General features: G+C 38.2%; 1 protein-coding gene across 1 annotated transcript in view; it reads right to left on the bottom strand.

Moving 5' to 3' along the window:
* The window catches only part of rbfox3a (RNA binding fox-1 homolog 3a), a 537286-nt gene extending 515260 nt beyond the window's left edge, over positions 1-22026 (bottom strand). Inside the window, exon 1 of the mRNA XM_088322988.1 lies at positions 21885-22026. The gene's annotated coding sequence lies outside the window, so the exon portion shown is untranslated. The remainder of the gene's footprint in view (positions 1-21884) is intronic.
* Positions 22027-24168: the final 2142 nt, after the last annotated feature.

Raw genomic sequence — 24168 nt, 5'->3', positions numbered from 1 at the left:
ATCAATCCAAACTAGAAACTGCCGGAATGTTCACTCCCTAAATCGTTCACTCACTGAATCAATCCAAACCAGAAACTGCAAGAACATCATTCCCTGAATCATTCACTTCCTGAATCAATCCGAACCAGGAACTGTAAGAACATCCATTCCCTGAATCGTCCACTCACTGAATCAATCCAAACCAGAAACTGAAAGAACATTCACTTCCTGAATCATTCTCTTACTGAATCAATCCATACCAGAAACTGCAAGAACATTCACCCCGTGAATCATTCACTTACTGAATCAATCCGAACCAGGAACTGAAAGAACATTCACTTCCTGAATCGTTCACTTACTGAATCTATCCAAAGCAGAAACTGCAAGAACATTAACTTCCTGAATCTTTCACTCACTGAATCAATCCGAACCATTAACTGTAAGAATATTCACTCTCTGAATCGTTCACTAAATGAATCAATCCAAACCAGAAACTGCAATAACGTTCACTCCCTGAATCGTTCACTGAATGAATCAATCCAAACCAGAAACTGCAAGAACATTGCCCCCGTGAATCATTCACTTACTGAATCAATCCAAACCAGGAACTGAAAGAACATTCACTTCCTGAATCGTTCACTTACTGAATCTATCCAAAGCAGAAACTGCAAGAACATTAACTTCCTGAATCTTTCACTCACTGAATCAATCCGAACCAGGAACTGTAAGAATATTCACTCTCTGAATCGTTCACTAAATGAATCAATCCAAACCAGAAACTGCAATAACGTTCACTCCCTGAATCGTTCGCTGAATGAATCAATCCAAACCAGAAACTGCAAGAACGTTCACTCCCTGAATCGTTCACTAAATGAATCAATCCAAACCAGAAACTGCAAGAACATCATTCCCTTAATTGTTCACTTTACTGAATCAATCCAAATATGAAACTGCAAGAAAATTCACTTCCTGAATTGATCACTCACTGAGTCAATCTGAACCAGGAACTGCAAGAACATTCACTCCCTGAATCGTTCACTCCTTGAATCAATCCAAACCAGAAACTACAAGAGGATTCACTCCCTAAATTGTATTCGAACTGAATCAAATGAGAACCTCAAAGCACATTCTCTCCCTGAATTATTTTCTTTCAATCTGGACAAGTGATTTTCTTCACGCTGTGAATCGTTCACGAACTGAATCAGTCCAAACTGGAAACGGTGAGCACATTCACACCATGAATTGTTTACTAATCAAACTAATCGAGAACCTTCTCATGTTTGTACTGGTCTGTTAGCAATCTGGACTCATTATTTTCTTTCACACACTGAATTAATCTAAACCAGAAAATGCGAGGACATTTTATCCCTGAACCGTTCACTAACTAAATAAATTGAGAACCTGAAAGTACGTTCACTCCCTGAATATTTTTTACTGAACCGTAATCTGGACAAGTCACTTTCTTCACTCTGTGATTCAATTGTGAACCTAAAAGGGCAATTATTTTTACTCCCTGAATTGTTTACTTAGGTAATCATTTGTGATCTGTACTTGGTTGACTACGTTTACTCCCTGAATTTTTATTTTTTTACTTGATCGTGTCATGGTTCGGTGCCTGCAATCCCTCTTATTCTCCCAGAGATGGAAGCATTGCCCTAGTCTCCCTCTCCACTCCCTGTCACACTGCCTGTCACAAGCCAGAAATGGTTTGAGCTCTGCGCTATAAAAAGATACAGTATGATGAAATCAGTAAAAACCAAGGCGGGTAAAAACAATGAAAATATGCACTCTCAGCCCCTGCTTTCAGCAATAGTTGACTGGGAATAATGGATCACGGCCAAAACAGTGGTGTTCATTTTAGGCGGGCCACAGAAATGGAGACAGTACCCAAAAGCATTCGTTTGACTAAATTTTATTGAAAAAGAGAGCAGTGCTTGCTTCCACGATCCGATGATCGTCAGACACGGGTAGCTGAAGGCAGGAAGTGGCACTTCCGTGTCGAGCGGAGATGGTCGTGGGTAGCAGGAAAGCTAGTCGGTAGCCAAAACAGGAGAGCAAGGGCAGTATCGAGTCCAGAAAAGAGGTCGGCAACAGGTATCAGGCAGGAAACAGGGCAAAACAGGTCGATGGTCGGGATAGAAGAGCAGGGCAGAAACGGGTCCAGAAACAGGTTGGCAACAGGTATCAGGCAGGAGAAAACAGGGCAGGATAATGTCAGAAGGTATGGAGCTTGCCTAGCTGGGAGCATAGGTTCGCAAACGGTCTGATGCTGGTAACAGGGAGCTGGGGGGTTTAAAAAGTGTCAGGGAGCCAATCAGCGACCAGGGCTGTTGGCGCCAACGAGGCAGCCGCAGGTGCCCAAAATCAGTAATCATGACACTCCCCAGTCCAGGTGCTCCCGATCATCATACGAATTGTTAGCGATCTGGTCTTAACCATTTCCGTCACTCTGGGAAGCGACCAATACCGATCAATTATGAACTTAAACATGATGACTGACCAAATCTAACCAAATCATCATCAGATGGGAAAGACAAGCACGTTCATGCCCTGAATCATTTTCCTAATCATTAGCAATCTGAACTACCGTGAATTCCGGACTATAAGCCACTACTTTTTTCCCAAACTTTCAACCCTGCGGCTTATTCAGTGATGCGGCCAATTTATGTCATTTTTCTAACGGCCGCCAGCGGCGCTCGAGTGTTGTTACCATTAACTGCCCTGTCAAAGCTATATTATTATTATTAAAGCTTTGAAAACTCTCTCGGTGTACCGTCTTTCTTTGTAAATATGTGTAACCATGTATAATATGTATTTGCAACTGTATTTTTTTGTAATGTATTTATTTGAATTTATTTTAGACACTTATTCTGATATGTTTTGCACGGATGAATGAAAAATGAGGGGCGGAACAAACGCGGAGTGCCGAGTTTAAGTGGGGACCGCTAAAGGTGAGGGACAGACAAGGAGAGAAGAGGGGGTAAAAAGTTGGTTAAAGAAAAAGGAATTGCGTGAGTAAATGTCTTCATCTGATATATATTTTTCCCCACCCTTACCTTTGGAAATATACACTTTTTTCCTTGGATTACTTTCAACGGCACCTGGACTCTGCAGGTCTGCATCAAACCTTAAGTACCGGTATCATTTTCCGTTCATTTTGCCGACTGTGATTTTTGGACTGTGGACTTTAATGAAGGACATTTAGTTTCAATCGCGGGACTTGAAGTCAGGTTTGGGTTGATTTTGTGTTACATTTTTTTTAATGTGAGCGCATGCGGCTTATATACAGGTGCGGCTTGTGTATATACAAATTTTCCTCTTAAAATGTGGTGGGTGCGGCTTATAATCAGGTGCGCTCTATAGTCCGGAATTTACGGTAGTTATTTCGAACTGAATCAATTATGAACCCCAAACTGCTAACTGTGATCAATAACTGATTCTCTCTCGCCTGTTTACTCATAGAATTGGCATAACTAGAGCAAAGTTTTCAACAATGCCCCGCCCCCTTTTTCACGCCGGTTGCCGATTGGTCATTTACGAAGATTACCAACCGCTAGCGACTGTTTATTAATTCACTCTTCCTTTTTCTGCCTCCCTTCAAAGTAAAACTTTGTTCTAAACAGGAAATCAAAAAGGGGGTTCAAAACCGTCATAAAGTTTCACCATCGGACGGTAGAGCTCCTCACCTCATTCCGACGTTCTCCGTCCCGAAGGTTGCTAGGCAACGCGGCCATAACCTTCAAATGAACCTACCACAGCTCGAATAATCTTGCGTGAGCGTTTTCCGAGAACAAAATCATACGTAGAATTTCTTTCTATTTTTTTCTCCGGGCTGACAGAGCTTGTCTCGCATCTACTCTATCTTCCTTGTTTGTGGAAAGAATTGTTAAAAACAACCTTGCCCCGACAGGGTCAAACTCCTTCAACAGGAAAACTTTTCTTTTTTTACTTTTATTTTTTGGACTTTTTACACAAAATGTCGACTATTCACTGTTAGGTTAAAAGTTAAAGCAAAAAGCAGTCACTAAAAGAAACATTTCTGACGCGTTACGCTGAGTTTGTGTAATCTGACTCCGCTCCACTAGATGGCGCTACTTCCGAATACTATAATCACTAGCTGCTTGGCCTGATCCTTGGTTCATTATCCCTGATTACGAATTACTGTGAGCGTGGGCCGTCAGAGAACATTATTCTTGAGTTGAACTGCTCTTTTTTGCAATTTTGGCCGTTAAAAAGTGGAAAAACTGCACTTGTGAGATAGCGATCTATTATCCCCGATCCTACATTCCTGCAAGTGGGGACTAGCTGGGTGCACTATTGTCGGGCCTAATAGCTCTTTTATAACCGTTTATGTATTTCTGTCTCAAATGACCTACACTCGGAGTCCAGCTATCGCAGCCTCCCCATGGAGTTTGCATGTTCTCCCCGTGCCTGCATGGGTTTCCTCCAGCCATGTCAGGTTAATTGGCCGGTCCAAATTGTCCTTGGGTGGGAATGAGCGAGTGAGTCAGCTGTCTCTGTGTGCCCTGCAACTGGCTGGCAATCAGTTCAGAGTGTCCCCTACCCACTGCCTGAAGATGGCGGGGATGGGCTCCAGCATCCCCGCGACCCTACTGAGGATAAGCGGTGCAGATAATGGATGGAAGGATGTCCTGCACTCATACTGTCGCAACCTGTTATGCCCAATCCTCTTTTTCACCATTTTGTCCACTAAAAAGTGAACTGCACTTGTGAGGCAGCTATCCGTTATCCGCAATACTATATTGCTGCAAGCGGGGGCTGGCAGAGCACAGTCTTGTCAGGCCCAGCTCTTTTTTTGAATTCTATCCACCAAAAAGTGAACAGCACTTGTCCCGGATTGCAAGCAGGGATCGGCACAGCACATTTTTGTCAGGCCTGACAGCTCGTTTTTGCAATTCTGCCCACCAAAAGGAGAACTGCCTTCATGCAGCAGCGATCCATTATCACTTATTGCATATTACTGTGAGCGGGGACCAGCAACACACATCTTTGATAGGCCTGGCAAATCTTTGTTTTTGCAGTTTCTTTCAGCAATGAACTTCACCCATAAAGCTGTAATCCATTATCCCCAATACCATATTGCTGCAAGTGGGGATTGGCAGGTCACATTCTTGTCGGAACCGGCAGCCTTTTTATTTGTATTCTGTCCAACAAAAAGTGAACTTGAATTTGTGCAGGCACAATCCATTATCCCAGATCACGTATTGCTGCAAGCAGGGGTTGGCAGAACATTTTTGTCAGGCCTGGCAGCTTGTTTTTGCCATTCTGACCACCCAAAAGAGAACTGCCTGCATGCAGCAGTGATCCATTATCATTGATCGCATTTTACTGTGAGCGAGGACCGGCAACACACACCTTTGATAAGCCTAGCAGATCTTTGTTTTTTGCAGTTTCTGTGACTAATGAGCTTCACTCATGCAGCTGTGATCCATTATCCCCAACCCCCTTATTGATGCAAGCGGGTCTGGCAGAGCACATATTTGCCAGGCCTAGCAACTTGCTTTTGCCATTCTGCCCACCCAAAAGAGAACTGCCTCTTATGCAGCAGTGATCCATTATCCCTGATCGCATTTTACTGTGAGCGAGGACCGGCAACACACACCTTTGATGAGCCTAGCAGATCTTTGTCTTGCAGCAGTTTCTGTCAATAATGAGCTTCACTCATGCAGCTGTGATCCATTATCCCCAACCCCCTTATTGATGTAAGCTGGTCTGGCAGAGCACATTCCTGCTGAGCCTCGTATCTCTTTTTTGGTAATCTGTCCACAAAAAAAGTGGATTGCACTTGTGCAGGCGATATCCATTATCCCCAATCCCATTCTGCAGCGAGATGTAACCATCAGAAGGCACTCCAGTTTAGAGATGTGTTGTTTTACCCCATCTACACTAAATTTCACTTTTGTAGCCGCGATCCATTATGCCTTGTCCCGAGCAGAATGCTTGTTTTTTTCAGTTCGGGCCTCTGAAATGTGCCACCGTGGCCCGACTAAAATGAACACCACTGTTTTGGCCGTGATCCACTATTCCCAGTCTACTATTGTTGAAAGCAGGGGCTGAGAGTACATATTTTCATTGTTTTTACCCACCTTAGGTTTTACTGATTTCATCATACTGTATCATTTTATAGCTCAGAGCTCAAAGCAAACACGGCAAAGCAACCTTTATCTATTCTCTAAATACTCGATTGTAAAATGATTGGATTAAATCAATTCGTTCATCATGCTAACCCCACCACATTTCCTCCTCTTTGTCTTTCTTCCCTCCAGCTCCGTCAAGGCCTTCGCCTTCCCTCTGTCTTGCCATCAAAAGGGTCAGCTGTCTTTTCCCATAGCTGTCAACGTCCAGACCCTTTACAAGAGTATGAAGACCCCTCTCCTTTACACTCACTTCCTCCCTCCTGCTTGGCTGTCAGGTGCATCAGGGATGATCGGAGGTGAACTGATGGATGGGGTGGGCGGGGGGCAAAAAAGTCAAAGGAGAATATAGTAAAGGGGCGTAGTGGATGAGAGAGAGAAACACTTCTCATCAATAATGGTATAAAGTGTATCAGCATTTTTTTACATTTTTGCATAAAAACCCCATCACATGTGATCAAATCTTTGTCAAAATACAGCAGAGAATAAAACGGTGTCTGCTTTTACTAAAAACACCCGTTTATAGGTTTCCATATTCAAATGAGGATAGCAAACAAACAATGACTGAAGGGAGAGGAATAAGTAACTGAACGGTTGACAAAATCGCACGGATAGAAAAGAGCATCTGCTTCAATCAAACAGTTTTCCATATTTTAATGAGGATAGCATTCGAATATTGATAGTGGGGTGAGGAATAAGTAACCAAATGAAAGAGAGTGTCTGCCTCGGCAAAAACAACCCGAAGTGTATGCGTTTCCCTATTTAAATGAGGATAGCATGCAAACAATGACAGAAGGGAGAGGAATAAGTAACTGAACGGTCAACAGTATCGCACATATAAAAAAGAGCAACTGCTTTAATCAAAAACAGTTTTCCATATTTTAATAGGGATAGCATTCGGACATTGAAAGTAGGGCGAGGAATAAGTAACTGAATGAAAAAGAGTGTCTGCCTCAGCTAAATCCACCCAAATGTTTATAGGTTTCTATATTTGAATAAAGATAGCATGCAAACAACAACAAAAGGGAGAGGAATAAGTAACTAAACAGTCGACAAACTCGCACAGATAAAAAAGAGCATCTGCTTTAATCAAAAACAGTTTTCCATATTTCAATGAGGATAGCATTTGAATATTGATAGTGGGGCGAGGAATAAGTAACTAAATGAAAAAGAGTGTCTGCCTCAACTAAAACCACCCAAATGTTTATAGGTGTCTGTATTTAAATGAAGATAGCATGCAAACAACAACAAAAGGGAGAGGAATAAGTAACTAAACAGTCGACATTATCGCACAGATAAAAGAGAGCATCTGCTTTGATCAAAACCAGTTTTCCATATTTTAATGAGGATAGCATTCGAATATTGATAGTGGGGCGGGGAATAAGTAACCGAATGAAAAAAACACGCTAAGTGTATGCGTTTCCCTATTTAAATGAGGATAGCATGCAAACAATGACAGAAGGGAGAGGAATAAATAACTGAACAGTCGACATTATCGCACAGATAAAAAAGAGCATCTGCTTTAATCAAAAACAGTTTTCCATATTTTAATGAGGATAACATTCGAACATTGATAGTGGGGCGAGGAATAAGTAACCGAATTAAAAAGTGTCTGCCTCGGCAAAAAACACCCACACGTTTATAGGTTTCCGTATTTAAATGAGGATAGCAAGCAGACAATGACAGACGAGAGAGGAATAAGTAACTAAACTGTCGACATTATTGCACAGATATAAAAGAGCATTTGCTTTAATCAAAAACAGTTTTCCATATTTTAATGAGGATAGCATTCAAACATTGACAGTGGGGTGATGGACAAGTAACTGAATGAAAAAGAATTTCTACTTTTCCTAACAATACCCAAATATTTATCGGTTTCCGTATTTAAATTAGGATAGCATGCAAACAATGACAGAAAGGAGAGGAATAAGTAACTGTAAGGTCAACATTATCTCACAGATAAAAAAAGCATCCGCTTTAATCAAAAACAGTTTTCCATATTTCAATGAGGATAGCATTCGAATATTGATAGTGGGGCGAGGAATAAGTAACTAAATGAAAAAGAGTGTCTGCCTCAACTAAAACCACCCAAATGTTTATAGGTTTCTGTATTTAAATGAAGATAGCATGCAAACAAGAACAAAAGGGAGAGGAATAAGTAACTAAACAGTCAACATTATCGCACGGATTTAAAAAAGCATTTGTTTTAATCAAAACCAGTTTTCCATATTTTAATGAGGATAGCCTTCAAACATTGACAGTAAGGTGATGGACAAGTAACTGAATGAAAAAAAAATTCTACTTTTCCTAACAATACCCAAACATTTATCGGTTTCCGTATTTAAATTAGGATAGCATGCAAACAATGACAGAAAGGAGAGGAATAAGTAACTTAAAGGTCAACATTATCTCACAGATAAAAATGAGCAACTGCTTTAATCAAAAACAGTTTTCCATATTTTAATGAGGATATCATTCAAACATTTATAGTGGGGCGAGGAATAAGTAACCAAATGAAAAAAACACCCGAAGTGTATGTGTTTCCCTATTTAAATTAGGATAGCATGCAAACAATGACAGAAGGGAGAGAAATAACTAACTGAACGGTCAACATTATTGCACCGATAAAGATGAGCAACTGCTTTAACCAAAAGCAGTTTTCCATATTTTAATGAGGATAACGTTCGAATATTGATAGTGGGGCGAGGAATAAGTAACCAAATGAAAAAAACACCCGAAGTGTATGCGTTTCCCTATTTAAATGAGGATAACATTCAAACTATGACAGAAGGGAGAGGAATAAATAACTGAACGGTCAACATTATCGCACGGATTAAAAAAGACCATCTGCTTTAATCAAAACCAGTTTTCCATATTTTAATGAGGATATCACTCTAACATTTATAGTAAGTCGAGGAAAAAGTAACTGAACTGTCTCCTTCAGCTAAAACCACCCAAACATCCATAGGTTTCAATATTTTAATGAGGAAGGCATCAATAATGACAGAAGGGAGGAAATAAGCAATGTAACCCTCAAAAATCACACAAATGAAAAAGTGCGTCCGCTTGGAGTAAAACCGCCCAAGCTTTTATCGTTTTTTTAATGATAAGAGGGCAAGTAATAAGTAACTGTACTGTTCCAAATCACACGGATAAAAAAGAGTGTCTCCTTTAACTAAAAGCACCCAAACTCGGTTTTTGTATTTTGATGAGGATAGTGTGCAAACAATGACAGAAGGAGATGAATAAGTAATGGGGCAATCCAAAATCCAACAGATGAAAAACTATGTCTAAAACCACCCAAACATAAGCCCTCATGTAGGTTTCCGATCAGGGAATGGTGTAATGGTGGTCTGTGAAGCACTTTGAGACTTTTTGTGATTAAGAGCTAGAAAAATAAACATGACTTGATATGACTTGACATATTCAAATAAGATTAGCATGCAAACAATGACCGAATAGGGGAGGAATAAAATCACATGGATGAGAAATGGGGTCTGCCCAAATGTTAATAAGTTTCCATGATTTAAGGAGGATAGCATGCAAAACATGACAGATGGGGGAGGAATAAGTAACGGAACCATCAAATGTAATACTTTGTTGCAGCTAAAACAGTGTCTGTTTTAACTGAAACCAACTAGAATGTTATCCTAGGTTTTGATGATTTTCATAAGAATAGCATAGAAAACATGACAGAAAGTGGAGGTATAAGTTACGGGACCATCAAATATATTATTTTTCAACCCTAACACAGTTTCTGCTTCAACCGAAACCACCCAAATGTTTATACTAGGTTTCGATTTTTTTCATGAGGATAGTAATTGAAACATGACAGAAAGGCGATGAATAAGTAACAGAACCATCAAGTGGACTATTTTGTGTCTGTATTAATTAAAACCACCCTAAACGTTTATACAAAGTTTCAATATTTTTCATGAGGATAGCAATCAAAACATGACAGAAAGGGGAGGAATGACTAACGTGACCATCGAATATAATTTTTTGAACCCTAAAACACTGTCTGCTCTAACTGAAACCATCCTAATCGTTTATACTAGGTGTCAATGTTTTTCATGAGGAAAGCATGCAAAACATGACCTAAGGGGGAGGAATAAGTAACAGACCGTCAAATATGATATTTTTTGAACCCTAAAACAGTGTCTGATTTAACTGACACCACCTAAATGTTTATACTAGGTTTGGATGTTTTTCATGAGGATAGCATGTAAAACATGATAGAAAGGGGAGGAATAAGTAATAGAACCATCAACTGTACTATTTGGTGGCCCCTAAAACAGTGTCTGTTTTAACTAAAACCACCCTAAATGTTTATACTAGGTATCAATGTTTTTCATGAGGATAGAAATCAAAACATGACAGAAAGGGGAGGAATAGGTAACGGGACCATCAAATGTAATTTTTTTGAACCCTAAAACAGGTTCTGCTTTAACTGAAACCACCCTAAACGTTTATACTAGGTGTCAATGTTTTTCATGAGGAAAGCATCCAAAACATGACATAAAGGGGAGGAATAAGTAACAGGACCATTAAATATAATATTTTTTGAACTCTAAAACAGTGTCTGCTTTAACTGACACCACCTACGTGTTTATACTAAGTTTCAATGTTTTTCATGAGGATAGCATGCAAAACATGACAGAAAGGGGAGGAACAAGTAACGGAACCATCAAATGTAATGTGTTGTGGCTAATAAAACAGTGTCTGCTTTAACTGAAACCATTTAAGGGGAAGACTTTTTGTCGCTAAGATGATTGACAGGCATAGAGGCCAATCATTAACCAGAATATCCCAATGGCATTTTAGGGATTTTCAGTGCCATCCCCTCCTCACTAGTCACACATTTTTTTTTCTTTTTCTCTTTTTTTAACCCTCATCCTCCCACCCCAAGGACTCGCCGCTATCTTCCGGAAGCAGGCTTGTCAAATGTCCCGTCATCGAGCGAGGCAAATCGGTCCAGAACCGGGACGGGGGGACGAAATGGATGGAGTGGGAGGAATTATAGGATACGACATGAAAGAGGAGTTATGCTAAAACGGGCCAAGAAGTAGAAGGACGTTAAAAAATGTGTTATATAATGTATCTAATTATATATATATGTATCTAATCCAGGACCATTCATCATAGCATCATAATATTACATCTCTACACACTCCAAATTTATGAGTCGGCAAAATTAAATGCAGCTTAAAAAAATGACAAAAGACTGCAGGGGGCCCCAAAATTGAACCCTGTGGAACACCACATGCGTTTTTCAAAAAAAGGTTTAGTCTTCAAGGGCTTATTGAATAAAACCGAACCTCAAAATGAATACAAATAAACAAAAAAAATAAACTCTCCTTCATATATTTCACTTAAAAGTTGAAATTAAAAAGACAAGGGCAGTAAGCTAGCCGATAGTATCCCAATGCAGGCAATTAAAACATTTCCATAATATTAAACTTTTAAAAACTTCGATTTTATGTGTTGGCGATGCAGATTACCCATAAGAATAAGGGACATACAAAACCGAAAAATAATTAAAACTACGGGGGTCTCGACTATGAACCCTGTGGAACACTACATGTATATTTCAATACAATTCAAGAGCTGTTCAAATAAACAAAAAATGGACAAAAAACTCTACTTCATTTATATTTCACTTAAAATTCGAAATAAGAACACGAGAGCAGTAAGCTAGCAGATCCCTATGCATGTAATTAAAAACAGAAAACTTCCATAATATTACACCTTTAAACATTCCATATTATGTGTTGCAACTTGAAATACAGGTTACCATTAAGAATGAGGAACATGGAAAAAATCAAAACTCGTGGGGGTCCCGACATTGAACCCAGTGGAACACCACATATGTATTCAAACACATTTTTCTAGGCTTTAAGTGCCGTATAAATAAAAATGGACCTCAAAACAAATACGAAATAAACAAATAAGGCAAACTCTTCTTCGTGTATTTCACTTAAAAATGGAAATACGTATGTGAGCGCGGTAAGCTAGCAGGTAGTATCCCTATGCATGCAGTTGAAATGAGAACATTTCCATTATATTACACCTTTCAAACATTCCATCGTATGTGTCAGCAAATTGCAACTTGAAATACAGGTTACCTTTAAGAATAAAGAACATGTAAAAAAATCAAAACTGTGGGGGTCCCGACATTGAACCCTGTGGAACACCACATGTGTTTTAAAGCATTTTGTAGGCTTTAAGTGCCGTATGAATAAAAATGAGTCTCAAAATGAATAAGAAATGAAAAAAAACTTTTCTTCATGTATTTCACCTAAAAACCAAAATAAGTATGTGAGCGCAGTAAGCTAGCAGATAGTACCCCCATCCACGTAATTAAAAAGGGAACATGTTCATAATATCACACCTTTAAACATTCCATATTATGTGTCGGCAAATTACAAATTGAAATACAGGTTACCTTTAAGAATGAGGAACATGGAAAAAATCTAAACTGTGGGGGTCCCGACATTGAACCCTGTGGAACACCACATGTGTTTTAAAGCATTTTGTAGGCTTTAAGTGCCGTATAAATAAAAATGATTCTCAAAATGAATAAGAAATAAAAAAGGCAAACTCTTCTTTGTGTATTTCACTTAAAAATGGAAATAAGTATGTGAGCGCAGTAAGCTAGCAGATAGTATCCCCATCCATGTAATTAAAACGGGAACATTTCCAGAATATCACACCTTTAAACATTCCATATTATGTGTCGGCAAATTACAAATTGAAATACAGGTTACCTTTAGGAATAAGGAACATGGAAATAAATCGAAACTGTTGGGGTCCTGACATTGAACCCTGAGGAACACCACATGTGTATTCAAACACATTTTTTAGGCTTTAAGTGCCGGATAAATAAAAATGAGTCTCAAAATGAATAAGAAATAAAAAAAGGCAAACTCTTCTTCATGTATTTCACTTAAAAACCGAAATAAGTATATGAGCGCAGTAAGCTAGCAGACAGTATCCCCATCCACGTAATTAAAACGGGAACATTTCCATAATATTATACCTTTAAACCTTTCGAATTGACAGATGGTCCAAACTTTATATGTCGGCAAGTTACAACTTGGCAGCAGTTTCGAAATGCAAAAAAAAAAAAAGGAAAAAAAGTTGTTTTTCCCGTCTACTACTTTCAGATTGATTTCCCTAAGCTGCCGTTTTTCACACACCTTCTTTTTCGGGAAGAACTGTTCGCCAAGTACGAACATAAATATTTAAGCTAGCGTAAGTGAGCGTATATGTACAAGTGGCGACCCCAAAGTACTTTTTGTCGCCCTATAGGGAGCTTTGGAACAGTCAATAAAAAGGGAGATAACTTTAAACGGATTTGGGTGGGGGCGCGTGGGGCCACGTGGGGGCAGCAGGGGGGTGTTTCTGCAGCAGAACCGGATTTATAACGGTGTGTCTCGGCTGCCGTCTGCCCAAATAAATAAAGCTGAGAGGAGAAAAAAAAGCCTGCCACCGGACACCCGCATCATTTAGGCCTCTTTGTCGATACACGCCGAGAGTTTGGGAGGGGTTAAGAGTCGGCTGGGGTCTGAAGAGACTCCATGAATTTCCCTTGGCTCCGGCAAATGACTTCTTTTTTTGTGTCGGGGATTGTGAGTAAATCTGCCCTCTAAACGGGCGGCGGGTAGGTGGGAAAGTATGGGAAGGAGTTGGTCAATTTGGTCATTTTTGCTAAAAGTCGAGTTAGGATGTTGAAAACAATAAGTTACAGGTGTTGGAAAAAATCCAAAAATGATACAAGGGTTAGTGTTAGTCAATGTGGCGGCAGTAGCTCAGGAGGTAGAGCGCTCGTCTTGGGATCAAGGGATCCCAGTTCGAATCCCGGCTCGTCCGTGTTACATGTCGAAGTGTCCTTGGGTGAGACACTGAACCCCTAATACCCACAATAAGCAGGTTGGCGCCTTACATGGCTGCAAGGCCGCGATTGGGAAATGTGGAGCACATTGTAAAGCGCTTTTGGGAAGTCATTGACTTGAAAAGCGCTATATAAATGCAGATCATTTCATTTCATTTCATTTCAATGTTCCCTCTAAGCTGCGTGTATGCGCAATCACGCACTACCCAGAGCTTTTCTGTGCACAAGAAAATCTAGCCAGCTCACAAAAATCAGGGCTCGAAATTGCTGATTAAGAAGCGAATTAAGTCAAAGTTACAGTGCATGAAGGTAAAAATACACGACATTGTGTTCTAAATGCTGTATTTGGAAGTCATTGTCGAAGTAGAACGAAGTTGAGTAAAGTCAGTGGAGTTTTTCGAGAATTGGCTTCTTCGGCTCGGCTCACTAAAAAGAACCGGCTCTTTCGGGTCCCAAACGGATCTTCAGGTTGTTTTTTCTTCTCTAATCCCTACACGACCAAATATTATGTAAAATTGTGCACAAAATGACTTAAAGGAAGGGGGAATAGAACAAAAAAGAAAAAAAATACCAAAATGAAAAAGTAGTGAAAAGCTGAGGAAAAAAAAGAAACAATAGAAGAGAAAAAAAGAAGGAAAATTTCAGAAAAAAGCCAGAAAAAAAAATGAAAAGAAAGAAACAAAGGAAAAAAATTAAATAGAGAACAAAAAGAAAAAAGTAACAGCTCGGAAAAAATAAACACAATTTAAAAAAAAGTAGAAAAAAACACGGAAAAAAGAAGAAAAAGTTTGTGTTGCATTTAAATAATTTCCAATTATATCGAGTCAATCTTGTTGCCAACATTCTACTTCCACTAAAAAATGTGATTAAATACAGTTGTGTATCGTGCAACTGACTAAATAAGCCCCCAAAAATGTTAGTATTTTGCGACAAAAGATACCAGGAAAAAAAAGGAATCTTATGAAAGAATTGTTGTAAAAACAAATGACGTTTGTAGGCCGTATAACCTATGCAATAATACATTAGTCAATTCATTCAAGTCAAGTTTTGGGCATGTTTGATAATGACTTAGTTGCCACACTAGGGATTGCTGTTGCTCACCGTTGTTTCAAGCGTTGCTCACCGACTTTGAGTGAACATTCAGACCCGTGGAAAATTACAGGGAACATTGGTGTTAGTGATCCCTGGCTGTATCGCAGTTTACTTTTTGCGGTTTCGATACTGTTTGAAAATGTTCATTGCGCGTTGTTTAGCAATCTGGCTAAACAGTCGCGCAGCACCCTTTCTGCCTGTGTCTGCCTGTGCGTCAAAAAGTTGTACACGGACGAATAACCGCTAAGTTCAAAATGGTTTTTCATGTCGAGTTTTTCTAAAAGCCATAATGTCAACGAAACGCTCTGGACCCACAAAAGCACTAAAAGGAATAAAAAGATACTTTCTATAGCCAACAAACATGGACCTCTCAATACAATACAGGAAGGTAAAAGTATTTTCACGCTATTATTTTTGTTTTGCCAAAAATGTCCACATAATGGCAACAAAATATCATCAAATGTAGAATGGATCGGTTTGAGACGTTCAGAATCAATCTTTAATTATTTTTGATTACAGCCTGCCAAACAAAACTGGCAAAAGTATAATGAGAATATATTGTCACACTAAAAATATAATGGCAAAATTCACTTTTTTGGGGCCAAATTGAGATCCCATAAAAAGGTGTCCTTATTTATGTATGTATATAATTGTCTATTTAAGATAAATAAACAAGTAGATTAAAAAAAAAATCAACAAACAAATGAATGTCTGCTTTTTCTAGTTTATTCATATATTAATTGATTTTGGTACATAAACACATAAAAATAAATGAAATATTTAAATTCATTTTGTTTTTATATTTTATCTAAATAATTGTTTATTTATGATAAATGAATAATGGAACAATTAAATTAATAAAATAATGTTCTTTCTTGTATATTTATTAATGATAAATAAATAAATACATAAAATAAAATTAAAAACTTGTTTTTCTTATGTGTCTATATATTTATGATTTTTTTGTTGAATAAACTAGTAGATACTGTAAATGTAAAAATATCTCATCTCATTAGCTTCACCGCTTATCCTCAGTAGGGTCGCAGGGGTGCTGGAGCCCATCCCAGCAATCATCGGGCAGTGGGCAGGGGACACCCTGAACTGGTTGCCAGCCAATCGCAGAACGGCTGGCAACCAGTTCAAGGGTTGAAAAATATATATATATATATTTTTTTTTCCTATGCATTCATTTCTTTATGTATGTATGACTCTGTGTATGCATGTATATAAGAATGTATGTACTGTATGTAGGAATGTATGTATGTACTGTATTTAAATATGAACTGTATGTATGAATGTATGTATGTCCTGTATGAATGTATGTATGTACTGTATGTATGTAGGTATGTACTGTATGTAAGAATGTATGTACTGTATGTATGAATGTATGTACTGTATGTATGAATGTATAAATGCATGTATGAATGTATGACTGCATGTATGTACTGTATGTATATATGTAATGTATGTACTGTATGTATGAATGTATGTACTGTATGTATGTATGTATGTACTGTATGTATGTATGTATGTATGTATGTAGTGTATGTATATATATATGTACTGTATGTACTGTATGTACTGTATGTAATGTATGTACTGTATGTATGAATGTATGTACTGTATGTACTGTGTGTATCTACTTTATGTATATATGTACTGTATGTACTGTATGTATGCATGTATTTATGTACTGTATGAATGTAGGTATGTACTGTATGTAAGAATGTATGTACTGTATGTATGAATGTATAAATGCATGTATGAATGTATGACTGCATGAATGTACTGTATGTATATATGTACTGTATGTACTGTGTGTATCTACTTTATGTATATATGTACTGTATGTACTGTATGTATGCATGTATTTATGTACTGTATGAATGTAGGTATGTACTGTATGTAAGAATGTATGTACTGTATGTATGAATGTATAAATGCATGTATGAATGTATGACTGCATGAATGTACTGTATGTATATATGTACTGTATGTACTGTATGTATGAATGTATGTACTGTATGTATGAATGTGTGAATGTATGTATGTACGTACTGTATGTACTGTATGTATCTACTATATGTATATATGTACTGTATGTACTGTATGTATGTATGTATGTACTGTATGGATCGATGGATGTACTGTATGTATGTATGTATATATGTATGTAGGTATGTGTGTGCTGTATGTACTGTATGTGTGTACTGTATGAACTTTATTTATGTACCAGTATATATGGATGGATTTATTTATTTATGATAAAACAAAAAGTAAATAAAAATTGATAAATCCATTTTTTCTCATTTAGGATCAGAAGACAATTTAATACGATGTATTTCTTTCTTATTTATCGACCTATTTCTATCTAGCTCAGATAAATAAAGCTAAATACATTGATTCTTTCTTTCTTATTTATAAGTTTAGAATAAAATCATCCAAAATTAGCTCCAAATAATTAGCAAAAAAACGTCTCCTTTATCACAGTTTCAATCTTTTTTCATGTGTTAGCGATCGGAGGCAAAACCGAAGCAGACTTTTCCTTGACCCTGGAAAAAAACAACTTTTCTTGCACGTTGCCCCGGAAAAAAAAAATGTCACTCGCGGCGCTGAGAAATTCTCTTTTGATGTACCGACAAAAGCACACGTGCCAGGAAAACATCATTTCGACCATTCCTTGGGGGGAAACCCCCAACCCAAGAGAAACCCCCCACCCCTTATTTTGGGCAAACATACATTTGTAGAACTGGAGCGCTCCGATTTCAAGGGGCTGTATTGTCTCTGGTGGCCCCCGGATTAATATCCAAAAAACATCTGCATTTAGATGACATTTTGGAGCGCTGGATTTTTGGATCGGCGCCGTCCGCCTAAACGCCTCAATTTGTTTTTTCTCTGGAGAATGAAATATTTCATAAGCGCTTGCGTCAGGTGCATGTTGATGAATCGCGAGCTGAACTTCTGTCCAAGTCATAAAACGATTCCATCTATTGTATTCTCTCACGAAAACCAAAACAAAAAATGCCAATTAGTCCTTATAGCCACTGTTTCTCAAAGGTTTGGTAATGGATCTGTCCCTTTACCTCGCAAAATAATGCTAAGAAGAAGAAAAAAACGGAGTGTTAATTACACCCCTTAACAGAAGATGGCGATAATGCCCTGCTTGATCTCCTGTGCCCGTTCAGTCAATTGCTGGGTTTGAGAGGGACGGCATCTCATTTTATTGCGATTTTGTTGGTTTTATTCCCTTTTTCCGTCCATAGGAACGGCTCCCAAAAATCTTAGTGATAAGGGTGAGAAAACAACGATCGAATCACAGGAGGTTTGGACACCATAGTAGTTCATTGTTTGATAACAGATAGGAGTCGCCTGAGAAGCTTGCCAGTGACCTTTTAAGTTGTACCTTTATGATAAAGAGGCACATTTTTGGCCCGAGAACCAATTCTTCTGACCCTGAAGGCGCTCGCCCCTAAAAAAAACAGCTTGAAAATGTAACTACACACTTATTGAGTATCTTATAAAAATAAAGCAAAAGTTTTGATAGGATGAATCAAAGAGCTACACAAATTTAATAAACCTTCAAGAATAGAAATACATTTGGGACATAAAGAAAAAAACAGTAAGATTTCTCATCGTTTCAAGTATGCATTTCTCATTTTAAATATTTTACTTGTATTTTTAACTACATTTTACTTTAAAGTAGGCAAATATTTCCATTCTGGTATTAAAACAAATATTTGAGTATTGGCAGAAAGAAAATGTATATCACGTAAAAACATGTCTAGGGCACTGAGTGAGTTAAATCAATCAATTGTAATTCTATAAAAAAAAAGGTTCTAAATGTCCTGGCATTCACGAAAAACCGACTGAACCAAATAGATTACAAGTAATCCTCCTCATAACCCAGTAGCTCAGGAGGTAGAGCGCTCGTCTTGGGATCAAGGGATCCCAGTTCGAATCCCGGCTCGTCGAAGTGTCCTTGGGTAAGACACTGAACCCCTAACACCCCCAATAAGCAGGTTAGCGTCTTACATGGCTGCAATACAAGGCCGCTATTGGGAAATGTGGAGCACATTGTAAAGCGCTTTGGGAAGTCATATAAATGCAAATCATTTCAAGATCATTTCATTTCATTTCAAAGATATAAAATAATGCTAAGAAGAAGAAAAAAACAGAGTGTCAATTACACCCCTTAACAGTATTTAGCAATAATGCCCTACTTGATCTATTCTGCCCGTTCAGTCAATTGCTGGGTTTAAGAGGGACTGCATCTCATTTTATTGCGATTTTGTTGGTTTTATTCCCTTTTTCTGCCCCTAGTAACGGGTCCCAAAAAAGTGGTAAGAGTAGGAAAAAGAGGAAAACACTCACAACAACGATCGAATCAAAAAAGTTCTGGACACCATCGTAGTTCATTGTTTGATAATAGATAGGAGTCTCCTAAGAAGCTTGCCAGTGGCCTTCAAGTTTATAAGAGGCACGTTTTTGGCCTGAGAACCCATTCTTCTGACCCTGAAGGCGCTGAAAACTACTTGAAAATGTAACTACACACTTATTGAGTATCTTATAAAAATAAAGATATAAAAGTATAAGAGTATATAAAAACACAGGCGTATAAAAGGCACATTCAAACCATAATTTCCCTTACAACTTATATGCCATGTAGGCTTATATGTGAGTATCAATGGTATTTCAAGAGTTTTTAGTTTTGCTGTTTACTTTTGCTCGTTTTTTGGAGAAAATGTGAATATATTCTGCGATCTCTCCAAATTGCTTAATCCTTTCGATTGTGAACATTTTTTTTCTTGGTTTGGGTCGCAACATGTCATAGGGGGTGCTGAAGTCAGACCAGTTGAGAACCATTGCTTAAGGCAACAACAAAAATATGGATTTCTACCTGCCACTTCGTTGATAAAACCCGAAAATAATTTCAAAAATGGCTCTTTTAAATATCCGGCTCCCTTTCAAGACAATAAACGTCAAACTTTAATTTTACGGTCAATTGAGTTATTTATATTGAATTACCGGTAGTTTTAATTGTCTGACTCATGCGAAAATAATAAAAAAATACACCTCAGAGCCATTGACGACTACGGGCGTCAAAATCCCATTAATACTTTACTGCCGTTGACAGTTGTAAACGTCAAATTTTACATTTTAATTTTGTAACTGTCAAGAACCAGAACCGGATCAGGACACAAACGCGTGAAGTTCTCACACAAGCCTTTTATTTTACGGGAAATGGGAAGTCATGCACGTTAGGCAGCGGTCTGGCGTGGAAATTTGCCCGAGTTGATATCGGACAGAAGAACTCAATACCAGACAGGACAGGACAGGACAGGACAGACAGGATAGATAATGACCCAGGATAACAAAAATAAAGAGGAAAAACTAGACGGGAACGAAAACTAGAGAAAATAATAAACAGGACAAAACTTGACAGAAACAAAACTGGAAACTGAAATTAAACAGGATAAAATAAACGGGAACAATACTGGGCAGGACAATACCAACAGGAATGGGACCGAGTCAAAACCCAAGTCTTGTCAGGTTTGTTGACGGACTGACAAAAGCAAAATGAGAGCACTGAGTTCAAATAGACAGAAAGCCAATCTGTCAATAAGCCGCAGCTGGCGCCACACGGGCGGGGCCATTTGGGCGCCATGGCAACGGTGATAGTAACTTTAACTGAGATAAATTATTCAGTATATTTTTGATTTCTCTAACCCACGGGAAAATGTTGAAAAAAATGGAAAAATCATTAAGAAAATATATACATGCATCACGTTCAGTGCCATTAACTGATACAAACGTCAAATTCCCACTCATGCATTCCTGCCATTCACAACTATAAACGTCAAATTTTCATTTAAGTATAACTGACAGTTATCCATTATTGAATCAGTTTTGATTGTTTGACCCATGCAATAATTGTCCCAAAAAATAAAAAATAAATAAACAATTACAAATAGAAAACAGACTTCATTCAGTGCCATTGATGGCTATGGATGTCAAAATCTCACTAATCCATTAGTCCAATCACTCCTATTAACGTCAAAATTTCATTTTACTCAGACTGATTATATAATATTCATTATAGAATCATTTTGGAATTTCTGGTCCATGCAAGAATTGAAAAAAAAGGGAAAAAAAAGTCGAAGGAAAATGTCATTCAGTGCCATTGACAGCTACGGACGTCCCAATCCCACTAATACACTACTTCTCTTCAAGATTTACTGTAACTAAGTTCATTTTTATCAGTATTGAATCTGTTGTCAAGCCAGAAGTGTTGAAAAAAAAAGAAAATAATCAAATCTAAGGAATACTTCATTCTGTGCCATTGATGGCTACAGACGTCAAAATCTCACTGATATACTACTATACTATAAAAGTGGAATCTATATTATTCGATAGTTTTTCACTACAGAGTTATTTTAGATTTTCTGATCCATAGAAACGTCTTAAATACTTAAACAAATGATAAAAGAAAAGAAAATTCTTCACTCAGTGCCATTCCCATCTACGGATGTCAAAATCGAACTGATACACTACTTCCATGACTACGAACGTGAAATTTTCATTTTACTGTACCTGAGTAAAGTTACACAGTATTTATTGGTGTCAATAGTCTGACCCATGCAAGAACTGTTTTCAAATAAAACTAGAAAAAAAAAATACTTCTTGACAAGAAGAAACTTAATCCCAAGTACAATGCAAGGTACTTGGAAAACAGCACCACTGAAGATGAAGTATCAAGTACTCACAGCGTTAGTAGTCTGTCTTCCTCCCAGTCCGCTCCGGTTTCTGTTCCGGTTTTGGACGATGTCGTGGTTCCTTTTCCCGTTGGGGTTGAGGAGGATCGCGGCTTACCGCACGCCGTGCACCGCCGTTCTGCAGAACCTCCGCTCTAAACGAGGTAGAGCGAGAGAAGGAGGGAGGATGGTAGAGGGGCGTACAGTAGAGGAGGTTGGGGGAGGAGAAGGCTGCTGAGCAATACAGGAGGTAGGATGGTTTCAGTGTGGGCTGACTGAGCAAACTACTCCGACCCATGCAAAAAGTATTTATTCATCCATCCATCCATTATCTGCACCGCTTACCCTCAGTAGGGCCCCAGGGGTGCTGGAGCACATCCCAGCTATCTTCAGGTAGTGAGCAGGGGACAGACACAGCCAGACACAGGGCTGCAAAAAGTATTTAAATAATAAAAACTAAGATATACTAGAATGGTTTTGCACCACTAGAGCACCACCCTATTGAGACATAGAATTATAATTGGGTGGCATTTGCCTTTTTGGGCAGTGTGATGGTCTTGGGATGCTTTGCTGCCTCGGGGCCAAGACAACCTGCTGTGGTTCAAAGAATAATGAATTCTGGTGTTTGCCAGAAAATCCTGAAAATGACTTTAGTTTGTGCCCTCAATCTCAAGTGCTCTTGGACAACAATCCTGTGGGATCTAAACCTCTATTACTTTGGTTCAGTCCTTCCACATGGGAAATAAAAAGACAGAAGTCTGAGTTGGGATCGGAGTGAAACTTATTTTGCTTCTTGCAAGAAGGACACCGGCCGAATGTGTGTTAGTCACCGTTTGTTCCGCCTTTTTATGCAGTTCCAGTCGTGAGAGTGCGGAGCAGTATATGACTAGAAAATCAATCATTCAAGACAGATGGATATTGAGTTTAAACACAATGAACAATTGTAACATTTACACAGCATGCGAAACAGTATATGACTTGAAAGGAAACCAGCTTCTCTCAGACAATTTCATCAGGATTTATCTGTTTGAGAACAACTCAGCTCATTTAAACTAAAGCGCAGATGGCCGGATGCTGTTTTGCTATCTTCAGGAAACTTAACGAGAAAATTAATCATTGAAGATAGCAGGATGTGTTTGGGACATTGGATTTTATAAGCAGAAGTGCAGTGAAACCATACTTCTGCTGATAAAATTTTGGTATTTTCTTGCCCGGTATTGTTCCTGTTTAATTTCGGTTTCCAATTTTGTTTCCGTCTATTTTTGTCCCGTTTATTATTTTCTCCAGTTTTTGTTCCCGTCTAGTTTCTCCTGTTTATTTTCAATATCCCGATTCGTTATATATCCTGTCTGTCCCGTCCTGTCCTGTATTGACCCCATCCGTCCAATATCAACTCGGGCAATTGGAATCCATCTCGTCGATCTCTGGCTTCCTCTCTTTCCACGGCAGACCGGCTGCCTAACGTCCATGACTCCCCATTTCCCGTAAAATAAAAGGCTTTGCTTGAGAACGTCACGCGATTGGGTCCTGATCCTGTTTTGGTTCTTGACAATATCTAATTCTCAATTTTTATTCACGCTGAGAAAATACGTTTTTTCATTCATTTACTTTTGTTTTGTTTTTTTCACATGAAAAAAATCTGTAAAAATCTAAACATTTATTTATTTTTTCATTACCAAAGGAATTAAATGTTTGTGTTGTTTCCATGCGAAATTGTGTCATATTTTTAGAATTAATTACATTTTGTTTTCATGCTGATAAAAGTTTTTGGGCCAATGTCTTTTGTTGTTTTTCAGATTGAATAAAAAAATAATTATTTCATATTTATTTTATTTTTTTCATGCTATAAAAAAACTATTTTTGTTTTTGTTGATAATGGGTTTTTGTTTCGTTTTTCGCACGACGGCCCGGATTTTTAGCGCCAGGTGATGCTAAAAACTTCATTTTCAAAACGCAAACATCAACAAAAAAAGAAAAGATCAAATCGACCCTTCAAAATAAAATAATACTGACGTATTTTTCTTTTTGGCTGGCTGATCCAGCGTGTCCAGCCCCCACACTCAAGGGTCTCGGGATTTCGTGGGTGGCATCTGTAAATAGATAATCATCTCCCTTGGCAAAGCCAGCGTACTATATATTTTTTTAACTCGGAATATCATCAAATGGTCTCTCTTCTCGTTTCGGGATTAGTAATTGAAAAAAAACAGAATTTTGATAAGTAGGTAAGAAGGTTGCAAGTAAATAATGAAGCCCCCATTTATTATTAGTGAAAATGGGAAATAGCTGAGAGCTGTTT

The sequence above is a fragment of the Urocampus carinirostris genome, chromosome 19 (genome assembly GCF_059441175.1).
Source record: "Urocampus carinirostris isolate Australia breed hairy pipefish chromosome 19, RoL_Ucar_1.0, whole genome shotgun sequence".
NCBI classification, from domain to species: domain Eukaryota; kingdom Metazoa; phylum Chordata; class Actinopteri; order Syngnathiformes; family Syngnathidae; genus Urocampus; species Urocampus carinirostris.
This window is presented reverse-complemented; position numbering and strand designations above follow the sequence as displayed.